Source organism: Strix aluco, chromosome 14, assembly GCF_031877795.1.
Source record: "Strix aluco isolate bStrAlu1 chromosome 14, bStrAlu1.hap1, whole genome shotgun sequence".
Lineage (NCBI taxonomy): Eukaryota > Metazoa > Chordata > Aves > Strigiformes > Strigidae > Strix > Strix aluco.
In genome coordinates this window covers 17,005,290-17,020,467 of record NC_133944.1, presented here as the reverse complement: position 1 = coordinate 17,020,467, position 15,178 = coordinate 17,005,290, and the positions used below count along the sequence as shown (strand labels likewise).

Here is a 15,178-nt window from a genome sequence, read left to right as displayed (position 1 = left end):
AGTCCAAGTAACACAGCTGCAAAACACAAGTGCTCTGGAGGGACAGGGATGATGGTTTGTTTTACAGTCTTTTAGTTTATTTAGCAAACTAAAATAACAGTTGCTTCATAGTCAACTTTGCTGGACAGATAAACAATAGTGACAATTTCATATGATGTATATAGACAGAAGAGGTTAGCTGCAACCCCTGAGTGATGGAGCTTGTCATATTCCCTTCTCCAGTAATGCACAAGGTTAGAAATCAATGTCTTAATCATGGGCAGCTCTGGGCAATTCAGATATATCACACACAAACAGGCTTCTAATTACATTTAAGAAATACATATCATACATATATAAACTGACATAAATATCAGAGTGGTGTTGCTAGCTGTCAAAATGGATAAGTATAATTCCCTCAGTGGCCCTTGACAGGTTCAATACCTGCTACGGAGGTGCTATGAACAGCATTATACGGCTGATTGAGTTATGACAGCTCTAACCCAACAGGGAAGCGAGGCAGGAAGGAATAGCCTGGGCTGCAGACAAATGATGATAAAGTGATCACTTTAAAGAACAATCTCCATAATATTTCATGCTCGCTGCACGGTGTAAAGGCAGCCTTGACTGCGGGGCTAACTGCTCTATCAATTGATTTGATTCACTGCTGCAGCTACTCCCAGTCATAATATTTCAAATAAATGGTACCGTGGATAGAAATAATATCTGCATCAATATTAACCCTGAAAGGACTAATGGACACAAGCTATAATTTCCTGGACACCCTAATAATGCATTTTGACTGGGCTTGGCATGGGATGATTTTTCTTTTTTTTTTTAATAAATAAAAACAGTGTATTTTTTACTTAAACTTCCCTTTTATGGCTATGAAGAAGCTTTGCAGCTCAGGCCTCATTCACAGCCTCAAGTCTAATTATAAATGAAATTCTGCTAGATGTTATTTCCAAGTTTTTGTCTATCCTAAATATTTTGTATTAAAATTACATTAAATATCTGAGAGAAAAGGCATGATAAGCATTTTTTGGATGTGTGTATTGTATATCATTTATGTGTGCATGTGTGTACATACAGAAAGAGGTTTTATCGCTCAAATTATTTACTAAGATGCATTTAAAACAAACTGAAGGGAGCTTAAAATTAATTATAAATGAGAATGGAGTCAACAAAGTATTTTCTGGAAACACAAGGAACCAGTAAATTCTAATGATTATACAGGATGTTAGGGGTTTTTTTCCTTTAGAAATAATAATAAGTACTGTATGAGACAGGCTTAACATGTAAGAATTACAAGTGAATTTATGGGTTCATAATCTTAAATCAAACCTGATTTCTATTTTCCATGCAGTTTTTCACATACTCTGTAACATAATGGATGTTTATTCTGTTCTTTCATTCATAACACCCTGTTGACATTTAAGTCCCTTTTAAAGATCTGCTGTGCTTATTGTGAATCAAGTTGACATGTATAAATTGTATAATTTTATTATTGTTATTCTTTTTCCACTACTCTCTGACTACTTGACTATCTTTGGATTGTACGTTTTTAAGGTCAGAGCCATGTCCAAGTATTCAGAGATTGTTTAAGGAACTGTTATTAATGCATGTTAACAAGAAGTAGTCTGAATGGGTTTAGAGAACTCTTTCTCTGATTATTAGTTTGTATCCGTATAAAGATTGTCCTTATCAGACTCCCTGTTTTTTCTTGTTTGTCCCTTAAACATTTACTATAAATCAGAGCAGGAGATACTTAGGTTTGAATCTCATGAGGCTTGTTTATATTTAAAGCTTAAACAGAGGTATTTTATGAACAGTCCTTAGTGAATGCTCCAACTGCAACACTTCACCAACCTCTGAAGTGGTCTTAAACAGGCTTCAAAGGACTTCAATTTATAGTTTTCCAGAAGATCTGGAGAATATTTGTATTTCTTAGGATACAGAATAAAACCTGAGGGTTCCAGCTGCTTTTGGAAGGCTAGCTTGAATCTAAAATTGAAAATTGTGGAAGGTTGGCATTGACCTAACTCCACTATTCCTACAAGTCTAATATGCCACAAAAGCACTTTCATTGTGCTTTTCATATGCCACAAAAGTATTTTCATTCAATCTAGACCTGAGTAAACAAGCAAGTTCAGTCATGTTTGCTGCTTGCTAGCATGCTTACCTACAGATCAATATCAAATTTTACCAGAAATGAAAGCACATGGCTTTCATAATGTATTTTCCATTGTTCTGCATTATATTCAGAGCCTGTGCCAACAGTACAGGTCATCTTTATGTCATTACTACTTGCTTACTACTCAAAATCCCGCTGGAGTTCATATTTTTCCAAGAAAAATTGAAACCACCTCTTTGCTTTCCTTCCTTTCTCCTTTCCAAAAAGTTTTCTTCCTCCTCTCTCACAGGGCATGATGGTTGTTTTGTTTCTCCATTTCAGCCCATTTCCTCTAACTTCATCCCCATCTGGTGACCTTTTTTATACTTGTCATTATTCTGACCATATCTTTCTCATGGATCTCTATACTGGGTTAACCCTTCATCATACAAACACAATTTAACTTTGTCTATCTAAAAATTGTTCTTGGCCTCTTTTCTAGCACTTCTACTCATTGTTTGTCTCTGCTCTAAATTTGTTGAACTACTTTCTGATGATGTTCTCCTCTAATCAATTTCAGTCTTCGTCATTTGATTCCAATGAGTCTGTCCTTATAGAATCAGAATAGTTTGAGTTGGAAGGTACCTTTAAAGGTCATCTAGTCCAACCCCCCTGCAATGAGCAGGGAAGTTGCACTAGTTCTTCATCTTCACGTGTGTATCCTTTGGTCACACTTTGCTATTCTTTCTGTATGTTATCTCTGAGAAGTAGCGATAGTCCACAAATACATACTCAACTGTCCCTAGTCAGAAACCTCACAGATTTACTTCTCCCTTCTTTGAAGCATAATACTGGCCTGTCACCAGCTAATGTTTCTCCATGGATGTTCAATGTATCACAGTTAAAGTAGAGCTTTAAACTTTTGCTGACAGCTGTTCACAACAACCAAACTTCTTTTCAGCACATCTGTTGTTGACTGCAGTGTCCAACATCCTGGTCCTGTCACTTACTCTCACCATCCCTTAGCCCGATATTTGATGTGTAGACCATGTCTTGGTCTTGTTAATTAGTTTGGAAAACCATTTCTGAAGGAGAGTCTATCCTGTCCCACCTGCAGCATAAACTGTTTTCCAGATTCTCATTATCCTCTGTTGCTTATTGCACACTAAACTTTGCTTGAAATAGAGTATTGCTTCACTTGCACATGATCAGAAACCATTTGCAAAGCCCATCTACCTAGACTATCTTTCCCTCCTCCCCTGTTTTTCTTCCATTAGCTCCATCACACTCAGTAAAATACTTGTTTTCACACTCACTCTTTCCTTTCCCATTATCTATTATCCTCCTCTCAGTATCAAGACATCATATGCCTCACCAATCTTGATAAGTGATGAGTGACCAGTTTCTACCTCCCACTTGTTACTTTTTCCTATGAGCATTTTTCTTCTGTCAATCTTCCTTATGCTTACAAGGAGCTTGCCATGAACATTTTCAAAAGTAATTCATTGTTGTCTTTCAAAGCCCTACTAAAATTTCTCTTTGGCTATAGGTCCAAAAATTCACAATCAAGCTCCCAACTTGAAATCTTGTCAAAGTCAAGTTTACTATATATGAGTATTTTATGAGTCTTTCTCAATGTCATTTTTGGGTTTTTTTCCTTTTGTACTCTCCAGTCTGTCTGTATCCTTTTTATACTTGGGTGATAAGTTAATTGGGTGAAGACTGTCTTTTTCAGTGTTTGTACAGTACCGAACACAATAGCACTGTAGCAATACAAGTAATTAAGAAAATAATAATATAATAATAATAAAGGTAAATTTTACACCAGAAATAGCTGTGAGACAGTCTCGTGTAATTAGTACAGCCAAACTAACTCAAGAAAAAAAAAAATTCCTTTTGAATATTAATTATTTAGGGAATCCAACTTCCACAGTAGAGCCTGAGACCTAATACCAGTTTCAGATGTGACAAAACAAAACACAGCCTCTGGACTGGGCCAGCAGTGTGCTTTTTAAGACTGATAAATTATGGGGTTGCATCCATTTTCCAGCTAATATAGATGAAGTGTAAATAGATGATGATAACTGAAATGCATCCCTTTACAGTATTGTAAATGGGGAGGTGGAAAGACCCTCGATATTTTAAGGGCCAAAGAGAATCACGGGAGCAGCTTTAAAGATTAATTCCTTGTGTCTAGTTTAAAACAAGATTAAATTAGCTTGTGTGAGCCGCTGTTAGCAGATGCACTATTACATTATGCATGATTCTTGACTGCTCGTAGCATGAACAAACTGCACAGTGTTCCATTAGTGATTTTCAATGCTGTGCTAAGCTTTAAGTCACATAGACAGGCCATTGTATTGGGTTTACTTTGTGGATGTGTTTTCCAGGCAATTTCACAACCTACCTGATCACTGTTATTGATTGACTGGGTTTGAAATGGATAAAAGAATTAACCTGTGTAAGGGTAGCAGAATGGGGTATATACAGTATCCTATATACTTAGGAAAATCAATAGTACTCTAATGTAGAAAATTTAACCAGACAAGGCAAAACCGTCTTCCCACCTGCATCAATTCTCATGCTTCCCTATTATAGTCTATGCATATGATTATGTGTTTTTAATGTGTTTTTTCCTTCGACACTTCTCTTTGTACCTTGTACTTCTCTGTAACCTTGTGGATGTACTCATATGCATACTGTAAAACAAATCTAGGAACTCCTGATGAGGTAAATTTTTCTCTTCTCGTGCCCACTTTTGAAGAAACATGGGCAACTACACACATCTAGATACTTAATGTTTCATCTTTCAAGCTGTAGACACATTCCTATCTTCTGTCACTTGCACTCTTGACTGACCATCTTGTCCCTCAGCTAGTTCCGTAAACTTCTGCTTTCATATTCATTGCATCTTGTCCAACGCCGTTATCTTTCATTCACGTGTTAGGCCTCAGCAATCTCCATCTCCTACGTATGGCATTTTCTTCCCAGTATTGGCTAATGAAATGTTTGTCACTGAAAGCCCAAGCTTGTAAAACAAGTATTTTTGTGGAAAAAACCCAATGTTATGTATGGCTATTTGAAGTCTTTACCAGCAATACTACTAAAGCTAGCATCAGAGTTGTTATTTATCCTTAAAACTCAGGTAGTGAGCTTTTAGGTTTTACTTTTGTCATATAACGAGGTTCAGGAAATCAACTTTAGTACAACTTCAGTTGTATTATGCTTGTTCCTCCAGCACCAAGAGAACGTTAAACATACCAAACCTCTGGTCTCCTGGGAATTCCTGCCTGCTTGGCCAACTCCTTTTCCTTCTTGGCTAACTTTCCCTATTCACAACCTCCTCTAAAGGAACAGCCACCCAGAATGGCATTTCTGTCACTTCTTTCAAGAATCCCAGGAGACTTCAGGAAGAAAAAAAGTGAGAAGCAACAGTGCTGCTTAGACTGTGCTTATCCTGCAAGATGGAAAAGAAAAAGATAAAGAAGGGAGCCTGTAATGGAGTTTTAGAATATGCTTTCAGTCTACTACTTCCAGGATGAAATTTTAATGGAATCAATTCATATTTTTATATGAATTTAAAATGCAATTGTCTTTTTTTTTCTTGTAAAAGTTAGAAATCTCAAAATTTCTGTTTTGGAATTAATGTTGCTTTGAATCATTTCCTGGAATATGCAATAAATTAATCAGTAAACTGTATTAGGAGGTTGGTTACAAGGAACAATATATGGTAAGCTGGTGCAGTTATTGTCTTTTGCATAGAGCTGTGCCCAAACTCACAGTCTCTCTTTGTAAATATTCTGTTGTATAATTTTGCAGTGATTTCGCCCATAGCCTATAGGTATTTTATTTTCTGTAGCTGTCTGAGCCAACAGCTTGGAGCATGGAAATTCTTTACTAATTTCAGCACTGATGGTCACTCCTGCTATGCCCTTACTCTCTGTAGACTTTCCCTGTAAAATGGACGTTAAGAGTGGTTGCTCACTGAGCTAATGTTGTGTTAGCTAATGGCTTTAATATGAACTAATAAAATTACACAAAAGTGGTAACATTTCTTGGAGGTAAAATTGATTGCAGAAGTTACTACATGACTTCAAAATGCTATTATTATTGTTTAAAGAAACCAATAATTCAAGACCTGTTTTTCACTCAAGCCAAGGGACATAGAAATTAGAAAAAACAAATCAATCACATGGCTTTATATATGAACTCTTTCTGCTCAAATCTCTGCCCAGACAGGATCAACTTGGGTGGTAAGGTCAGCAAGGGTGACAGAGCTGGCTAGTGGTGTCACTGCTTTACCAGTGCACACTGTCCAAGCACTGTGGAATTGTCGCCAAATCCCAGCATGATGACAACAGTACTAACAGAGGAGTTAGCCATATGCAGAGGAATACTGCTAACAGAAAAATTAGGCTTCCCTCAAATGCTAATATTGCTAAAAGGGAAAACAATATTCTAGTTCATGGACATTTAAGAGAGACCTGTGCAATTTCTAAGCAGTCAGTGTAAACAAATATTCTCACAGAAAGCAAATACTTTGTAAAAAACTCACTATCTACATTAAGCAGTTTCAGAGCAATGTAGTAGATACTGAATCAAAGACCACTAAAGTTCTTTATTGCTAGGGGGGGAAAAGGTCCAAATATTGCTTGGCAAATTACTGTTTGCTAGGGGCACTATTACCAGTTGACACAATCATTGGTCAGCAAATTGGTCACATTATCGGTTAGTAAATTTGAGAGTGCAGAATTATTTATTGGTAAATTAGAGATGGCAGAATTATTGGTTGGTAAGAAAAGAATTGCAGTGATTGGTTAGCAAATTAGAGATGCTTGGTTTTGTCTGTGGATAAATCAAGGTTGGTCAGATATTGGAGGCCAAATTAAAGATGGCCATATTATTTATGGTTGCTGTGGTATATGTTGAAATCCTGCTTTTTGTGTTACAAGCAAGTAAACATTGGGAGGGTTTGCTTTTTTCCCCCCATGGTTTATATTTACATTTATGGTTCACAGTTGAAGAATTTCTGGGGCTATTATTATGGAAGTAAACACACACATATTTTTGCTCTCTTAATTTTTAATGGAACTATGTGTTAGCTGAATTTGTGCAGAGTGCCAGGGGACTTCTGAAATTGTTTGTATGAAGTGAATGTTAAAGAAAGGTGTTAGACTGCCAGAGCTAAGAACTGAAGCATTTGCAATTCCAGCATGAAGCTGGTGCGGTGCAGGCAGTACAAGCTACTCCTCACTGGCCCATAGTCAGCTGGCACCAGGAGGAGGTGGTAATGTGAGTCCCTTTCCTGAGAGGCTGCCTTGCTGCTGGTTGAGAGCTGCAGCCCTGCTTTATTTGTCTGTGAACTGAGATCAGCAGGGATGTGGGGCAGTAGTGCCTTCAAAGCAGTAATTTCTCTGAGATATGGGGATTTATGTGGGCAGTGGCCTCCATGTACTTAGTCTCTTGCACAAAAGCTAAACCGCCATGACAGAGTCAATATCCAGGCACTGTTACCATGTAGTGGTAGTTTTTTGCTGGAGAACTGCAGCTGAAATCACTGTATTCTTGCTAGACAACTATGAAAGCAGCATTTTTTTATCACACTGATATCTGAAATACAGTACTGCAGTGGAAACTGTTTCCCGGCATTTTTACTTTGTCAGTTGCCTCCAGTTTTTCTGCTTTCTTTCCCTTTATATGCAGAATTGCTGCTTTTGTAAACTGTGTTAGAGCAATTCTGAAGAAAACGTGTGTTTCAGTATCATTCTAGAACACTGTAGGAAAAATTCTTTTCACTTGACAAACTTTGCAAACAATGCACAGAACACAATGGTTAAACAATTAAATCATTTTAGATTTTAACAATGCTGAAAACAATAATAGAGTAGTTGTTAAGGAAAGTCTATGGCTGTTTATATAGCTGTTGAATTCTACATTGGAGACTGATGCTAATTAATCAGATTTACTTTTCCAAAGGGACACTTCACAATGCTTTTGACAATAATACAGATGGAGTCAGGGAGGATGTATTTTAAAACTTTAGGAAAGTCTTAAATTTTGAAACATTAAAATTTGCTTTTTATATGAACTCCTATAACAACAGTGCCCCTACCTTTCTTGTCTACTAATTCTGCCAAAAATGATGTGTTTATTTGGAAACAGTAAAGTATGTTTGACATTTTTAAGACACAGCGAGGGGGGAATTTTGCAAAAGTGAAGGGGGTGAAAAGGAATTTTTATCCTGCTAAAGTAGCAACACAATCACAAGATATCTGACTTTTATAAATCTCCTGGATAGAGATAACATATGCTACTCATTTTTTGGTATTTTCATTGAATCAAAAAGTTAGAACTTGGAATACACCAGAGCATTTCAGTAATACAATGATTGTTCAGTGTTGAGTCCAGCTTGAACTGCTCATCTGGAAAGTTTCAGCTGAAACCATCATAATTAATTAGAGATGGTTTAACTAGTTTTAAAAAAACATAATTGTAGGGCTCCCCCTTACCCTGGGTAGATGCCTGCATGATCCGCTCTCCAAAAATTAAATAATCCTATCGGTGCCAACCACATTCTGCTTTCAACTCTCAAGATCAAGTAGGCTCACACTGTAAGGCGTCTCAGCCTGGATTGTTGCATACTTCAGGGTTTTCACAGTAGTGATTCGTTTCGGCCCATTACGAACCTTTGGATCCATATTCAGACTTTCTCAAAATCTGGGGTATTCAACGGGGACAAATTGTCTTCAGTCACTATTCAAAGACAGCATGAGCTGGGAAATGCAAATGAGCAAAAAACAACAACAGTAGTAAAATGGAGAAGTGAAGATGGTATGGAAATAAAATAGGACTTGTGAATGGCGTTTTTTTCCTCCTAACAGAACCTAATAACTTCTAAAAGAAAACAGCTTAATTTGGGAAGGTAGAGGGAGGCCGTTAATTTTTCATTAGAAAAGACCAGTCTTTGGGTCTACCCCTATTTCAAATACAGATGAGCATAGGATTTTACAAGAAATCATTGGCTGTAGTTTCAGCTGGTAAAATAAAATTTAGAGGTAGGTTGATTCCTCAAGCCATTTATCTGATGAGTTCTTTCCAATCTCAGTGCTGAAACTGGGATAAATGATTCTACGTGGGCTCAATGGGTCTACCTCTCTTTCCAACTTTTTATAACAGACAAAATCATAGTTCTTAATTAAAATTTTATTATTGTCAGGTTAATATCAGCAATAGTATACGTCTGCCACTATTAATACAGTTAGTAAAAAGCTTAATACTGGGAGTCTTTACAAAATGTAAAGCTTAAAATGAAAAGCTTGACAACGTGTATGCAGGAGATTTTTGTTCTGACTCTTAACGTTCTGAATTTCCATTTTGCTGGTATTCATTGAGCATAGCATAAACTGAGAACTCTGGTTTGAAACGAAAGTGTTCCTAACCAAATCTGCACCTCTGTGGTTAGATTAGATGTCATGTGATATTGCATGTGTCCTTTGATTAAAGAAATTATGTAATCACCACTATTTGAAACTTCTCTGTGCTAAATGTCACTTTTACCTTTTACAGTTCGCACTTTGTACGTTGTTGACTGATTTACATAATATATCTAATAAAACACCAGAAATATAACGCTTCATTTATATCACCAACCAACATTGTACAAAATTCTTTCTTTGCAAGCATTTGCCATTTGTAATTACAAATCATTGGCGATTCAAGGATTACTTTTCATATATTTTTAGAAAAAAATTGAGAATTTTCAAAATGAATGTAACATTTCAGAAAAAGAAACAGTGGGGTTCACTGAATACTATATTATTACGAATTTGGTCAAATGTTTGTCAGTTGTACATATGCATTTAGGCCTTTAGATATGTTATATTCCCAGGGATTTTTTTCTTGCCAGTTGTAAGTCCTACTCCTGTAGGAGTACGCAAGTAATCAGTAAAAATCAGAGGCAATGGACCAAAGCCTATGCTATACTATCATTGCAGTAACAGCCAAATAGGTGAAGTTTCAAATCTAAGTGCCTGAGATGATTAAGAAACTTTAACTTCCTCATTTGAATGGAAAAACATGAAATGTCTTAATCTGACATACATGCTGTGATCATAAAGTAATTTCTAAAAATAAACAGATGCATATTATCCTTTTGCTAATTGCAGATATTTGAAAAGCTAAAGACTATTTGAACTGTGCTGTGAATAGACTATTCTCCAGTGTAGGAAGAGCAAGTTCTTCCCAGGATTCAAATACAATATTTTTCATCTTCACTGTGAAGAGCTTTTTCCTCTTCTTTTCTTTATAGAAATAAAAGGCCTTTCTGTTCTTTCAGTTGAGCGACCTCTGCCTTTTAGGGGGAAATGGAGTTTCTGCTCCACTCACCCATCACCACCACCCAGAAATTCTGCAGTTTCTGTGCCTGAGCTAGGTGGACAATTGGTACAGGGGACGGGAAGAAAGAAAAGAGAGGTATGCGAGCACGCATACATACTTTTTCCACAAAAGAAGGCAGGAGGATTGGGGACTGTAAGAAAAGAAGCTTAAAACATCTCTCACGTAGAAATGGGTACATTTTGTAGTATAGCAATGTGATCAGGAATGAATTTGAAAGCTTACTTTTAAATGGCTTAGGCAGCTTTGCAGTTACATGCCAAATGGATACACTTTGTGCATTCGTATATGCCATATACAGTCTGCAGTATCCTTCACAGTCCATTTAGGTGATTTTGTCACACTGCAGTTTGTTAGAATGTCACTAAACTGTCTCAGCAACTCTGGGCATAGCGTTTTTGGTTGGTTTTTTTTGTTATATCTTCAGATAACATTCATTAGTTGCGTTCTTCAAGCTTTTCTGGACAGACTTTGATGGGTTTGAATTTTGAAATTGGAGACTTTGAGGATCTAGGGTGTAAAAACTGTGTAGTCGAAGGGCTAGTGAAGAGGAATCATAAGCACAAGATCATCCTGGGCAAAATCTAGTCCAGCTGGTTGTGATTTATTGGCAGTTGAAGACTTTAATGGCATATGTGAAATCAAGGGCAAGTGTCCACATTGCCGAGACCATCGACATGGTACACTTGTATTGTGGGACCAAGGTTTGATGATACTTATATAAACAATTATTCCTTCACATCTAACAAATTCTTTAATGCTAGTCTGTAGGTACATCCTGTCTGTCATTTACTCTATGGTCTTCACTCATTGTCATTATGAATCAGGCATCCTTCCTAAGCATTGCATATGTTATGTTTTGGTTATGTACAAATACATCTGTCTACACTAAGTTTTTAAAAAGTTTTAAGATGCATAAGCACCATTTAAAAATATGCAAATATATTAAATTTATTCTTTTAAAAAATTGGCTAATGAATTACTTCAGGCAGTGTTGTACTTACGTTCCTGTAATCTGTGTGGTTTTGTTAAATTAAATGAAAATGCTTTAATTTTGTAAAGTAATAAGTAAATTAAAGGGAAAGCCTTTGTAGGCTACTGTTTTTATGATGTCCTAACCTTAAGTAGAAAGAAAGCTGAGCCAACTAGTTGTTCTTGCTTTTATTAAAGTTCCTGTTGGCAGCGCACTGATGGGACACATTAATCTTAGTATTAATACTGAGGAACAGGGGCTTAGAAGCCTGGGATGAATAAATCATTCCAGACCCCATTTGGATCTGTTGGCACCTTCCCGGTTACATTGTTGCTGGATAAAAAGGCTTCTTTAAGCGTTAAAGGGTTGGATAACACAACTGGCGTATTGCAAAATTGCCCACAGTAATATGTGAGTGTTCTGATTGGGGTTAGGAAGCAATGGGGCAAGATAGTTTGAGCACCTATAGTTGTTCAGAAAATTAACATCCTCTTGCACATGTGTGGCAAGTCTGTACGTTGGCACTCATAAAAGTAGAGACATACATTTTGTTCTGTCCCACAATACCTTATTACTACCCAAAACCTACACAGTCTTTGTCACTAAGACCAGCTAGTGGTGCTTCCAGCCTAACTCTGAGGTATTTGTTGACATTAGAGAGGAAGAAGAGTAGTTGAAATGCTTGCTATTTATGTTACATAGGTCCATCTTCAATACCTTCATTTAATCTTTCCCCCGAAGATTATCTCCAAATATGCTGAAAGATAAAATCATCAGACTCCAAGAGTAACTTCTTGCTGTTCCTTCATATCTTGCAGCTTTCTGGGCAGCTTTCAGGTTTTTTCAGTCTATTTGTGTCTGTTGCAGTTGTGTTTGCAACATGCTGATCCATTTGTGGTTGGCTCAGAAGCCCCTCACTGCTCTGTTTCGCTAAACTCTCATGCTCTCAAGATCCTCTTCCATAACACAGCCTCAGAAATAGCTTTTGGCTACCAGCCTCCTTGGCCCTTTCCGGATTCAATTCAGATGCAGTTCTGTGCATGTTCAATGTAGCATGCAGCCAAAACGTGTCTCTGTGCGGTTACTGTGATGGCCAAAGTGAAGGAGCAGAAGACAGGGAATGAGCTGTGCTCGGCAGTGCTATGGAACTGGGAGGTTCACAGCCTTTTCACCACCCATCTCCTGCCCCCAATAAATCAATGACGGGTGTGATTTCTTTTCACTGGCCCCAGGTGGGCTTGCCTGTCCTCTGGAGTGTTCTGTGCACTTAAAAATTAATGGGGTGGGATTGCTCTCTGGGTGGGTTTTTCCTGATTCCCACAGCTTTAATTGCTGTTACATGAAACAGGGGCTGCAGACATCAGAGGAAGATTGTCATACAGTAGTAGTTAGACATTTTCAATGGCAGTCAGTGAACAATTATATGCTATACAATTTACACTATCTTCTCTAGTCTGTTCTTTGACTGAAGAAGCACCTATTATTAGCCAGGCAATAATCAAATACTTAAAATAGGCATATAAAAGAAGATTTGGAGAATAATGCATGCTACCATCTAATAAGCATTTCACTCCCTCATGAGATGCACTGAAGTGTAGAAATTCAAGCTATATCACTGTATTTTTAAACTGACAAAATTGCTGTTGAGACAGCTATATTTTCTTCAATGTATTTTATTCATAAAACAATCTCATTTTATAAACACAGACCACCTTTAATGTAATGGATGTAATGTGCAACAATTATTTTGGATAACTTTCAGTTGTTAGATGGCACAAATCAAAGTTAAAAGAATATTGAAACAGAAGGAAAATGAAAAACAATGTGAAATGTCTCAATACATTTTATTCTCAATGAAATAATAGAATATCACTTTACCAGTTCTAACATAAATGGGATCATTTGAGAGCTATCAACCTGTACATGTGCTGTAATAGATAGAAACAGTTTTTTAAGTCAGCCAGTTGTCAGTGGACTTGGGAAGGAGACACTGTTTTTCATATACATGTGATCCTTGTAAAGCTGTTGGTTAGCAACAGTTTACAGTCTAAAAACTCAAGCAATGAGTAGTATTTGGTAATGCAACACCAGCAATAGAAGGGAGAGGACAAGAGTCACTGGGTTGTGTTTGTTCACTTCAGAGTGTGACTTTCCCAAGAAAGTAATAATAATTTAGCTTATTTCTTAAGAAGGGGAACAAATCCCTGTGTTTCTGTCTTGATACAGCATAATAATTCCTTTCTACTTCCTTTCTACTCCCGCTGTCTCTGGCCCAGAGCTGCGCTTAAGTACAGTGGCTTGTGCAGTGACCTAATGCTTGGCTCAATTTGTACAGGAGAGACTATGAATAACACACTATATCTAGTTCTGTTCAAAAGCTTCCAAATTAAGTATGTATTAAAATTACTATTTTTAGAGCAACAGCTGTAAAGAAAACAACAAAAAAACCCCACCTGTTAGCTTACACTCTTAGAGCATATCTTCACCAGATGCTGAATTAAACTTCACTTACTAGTATTTTTATAGTCCTTTTACATATTTGGGCTTCTGAATTACAGAATTGCATAATGTTAATGATTGATATGACAAGATCAGGTAGAACACCTGAGTAATACTTATTGTGTGCTTACCATTTGGTATTTGGAGATCATGAAAACTGTTTGTGGGCAGTGGATAATGTCTGTCATTTTGCACTACAGCACATGCTAATCACTTGCTCTTCTTTTTCTTGAGGTGTAAGCTGAGAGTCTCCATTGCAGGAAACCCTGCAAACATGTTCTACTGCAGAGAAGTAAAGACTGCAAGTTAGGACATCCACTTTGAAAGCACCCCAGAAGCAGACCCACTTCATGAAGCCTGGATCTGTACTGCTGTCCCCAGGATGGTCTGGAGCTTCTGAATTTGAAGAAATGGTAAAAAAGCAGAAGTCCATACCAGGAGAAAAACTGTTCTCTATAGCATGATAGCCCTGTCAGGAAACAGAAGACAAAAGTCCTGCCTGATTTAAAGCTGTGGAAAACCTTGAACTCACAAGAAAAGGAAGGTCAAATCGTATGAGAAAGTGGCTCAAAACTTTTGATGTTAATAAAAAGAATCTAATTCTTAAGTGATTTGCAGGTTAATGTTACAATAATAAAAAATCCCTTTCCGAATTCCTCACTTCTCTTCTCCATTTTCATGATGTGGTTCCTCCCAAAGTGCTAGGGAATGAATACACATGTGTGCAGTGGTCTCAGCACATTGTGTGTCAGGTCAGGCAAGGTATATGGGCATAGGCAAGAGTCTCTGTGGAATGGCCACGGCTTAATGCAGACCTCTTTTCTCTTAGAATTATGTGATATCTGGTACCTGGTTCCACTTGCTACCAATTGGAAAAGCAGAAGACTGACCTAGTTTGTAATACCAAACATTATTAAATTGCATGGTGGGCCTGAGTCTAATTTTACCCTGATTTTATAGAGCCATTGACTTTAATGGACTTGTTCCAAATTTTTCACTGGCGTAACTGCGAGTAGAATTAGGCCCAATAACTGTCATGTAAAACAAAATCATTCCATCTTGTAAACCATAATGCAGGTTACATGGTAGTTAAGTGTGGGCCAAATAAATTCATCTTTCAGATGATGTGTTAAATGGCAACCTTGGATACTTGCAGTCAATTAAAATTTCCTGGCACATTTTCATAGGACAAGAGGTGTTTGTTACTAATCATGCCCAAA

The 15,178-nt window shown here is 37.2% G+C and overlaps 1 long non-coding RNA gene across 1 annotated transcript in view; it reads left to right on the top strand.

The window, feature by feature from the left end:
* The window catches only part of LOC141929836 (uncharacterized), a 114,000-nt gene extending 99,382 nt beyond the window's left edge, over positions 1-14,618 (top strand). The window contains exon 3 of the long non-coding RNA XR_012625118.1: positions 14,193-14,618. This is a non-coding gene — a long non-coding RNA (uncharacterized LOC141929836). The remainder of the gene's footprint in view (positions 1-14,192) is intronic.
* Positions 14,619-15,178: the final 560 nt, after the last annotated feature.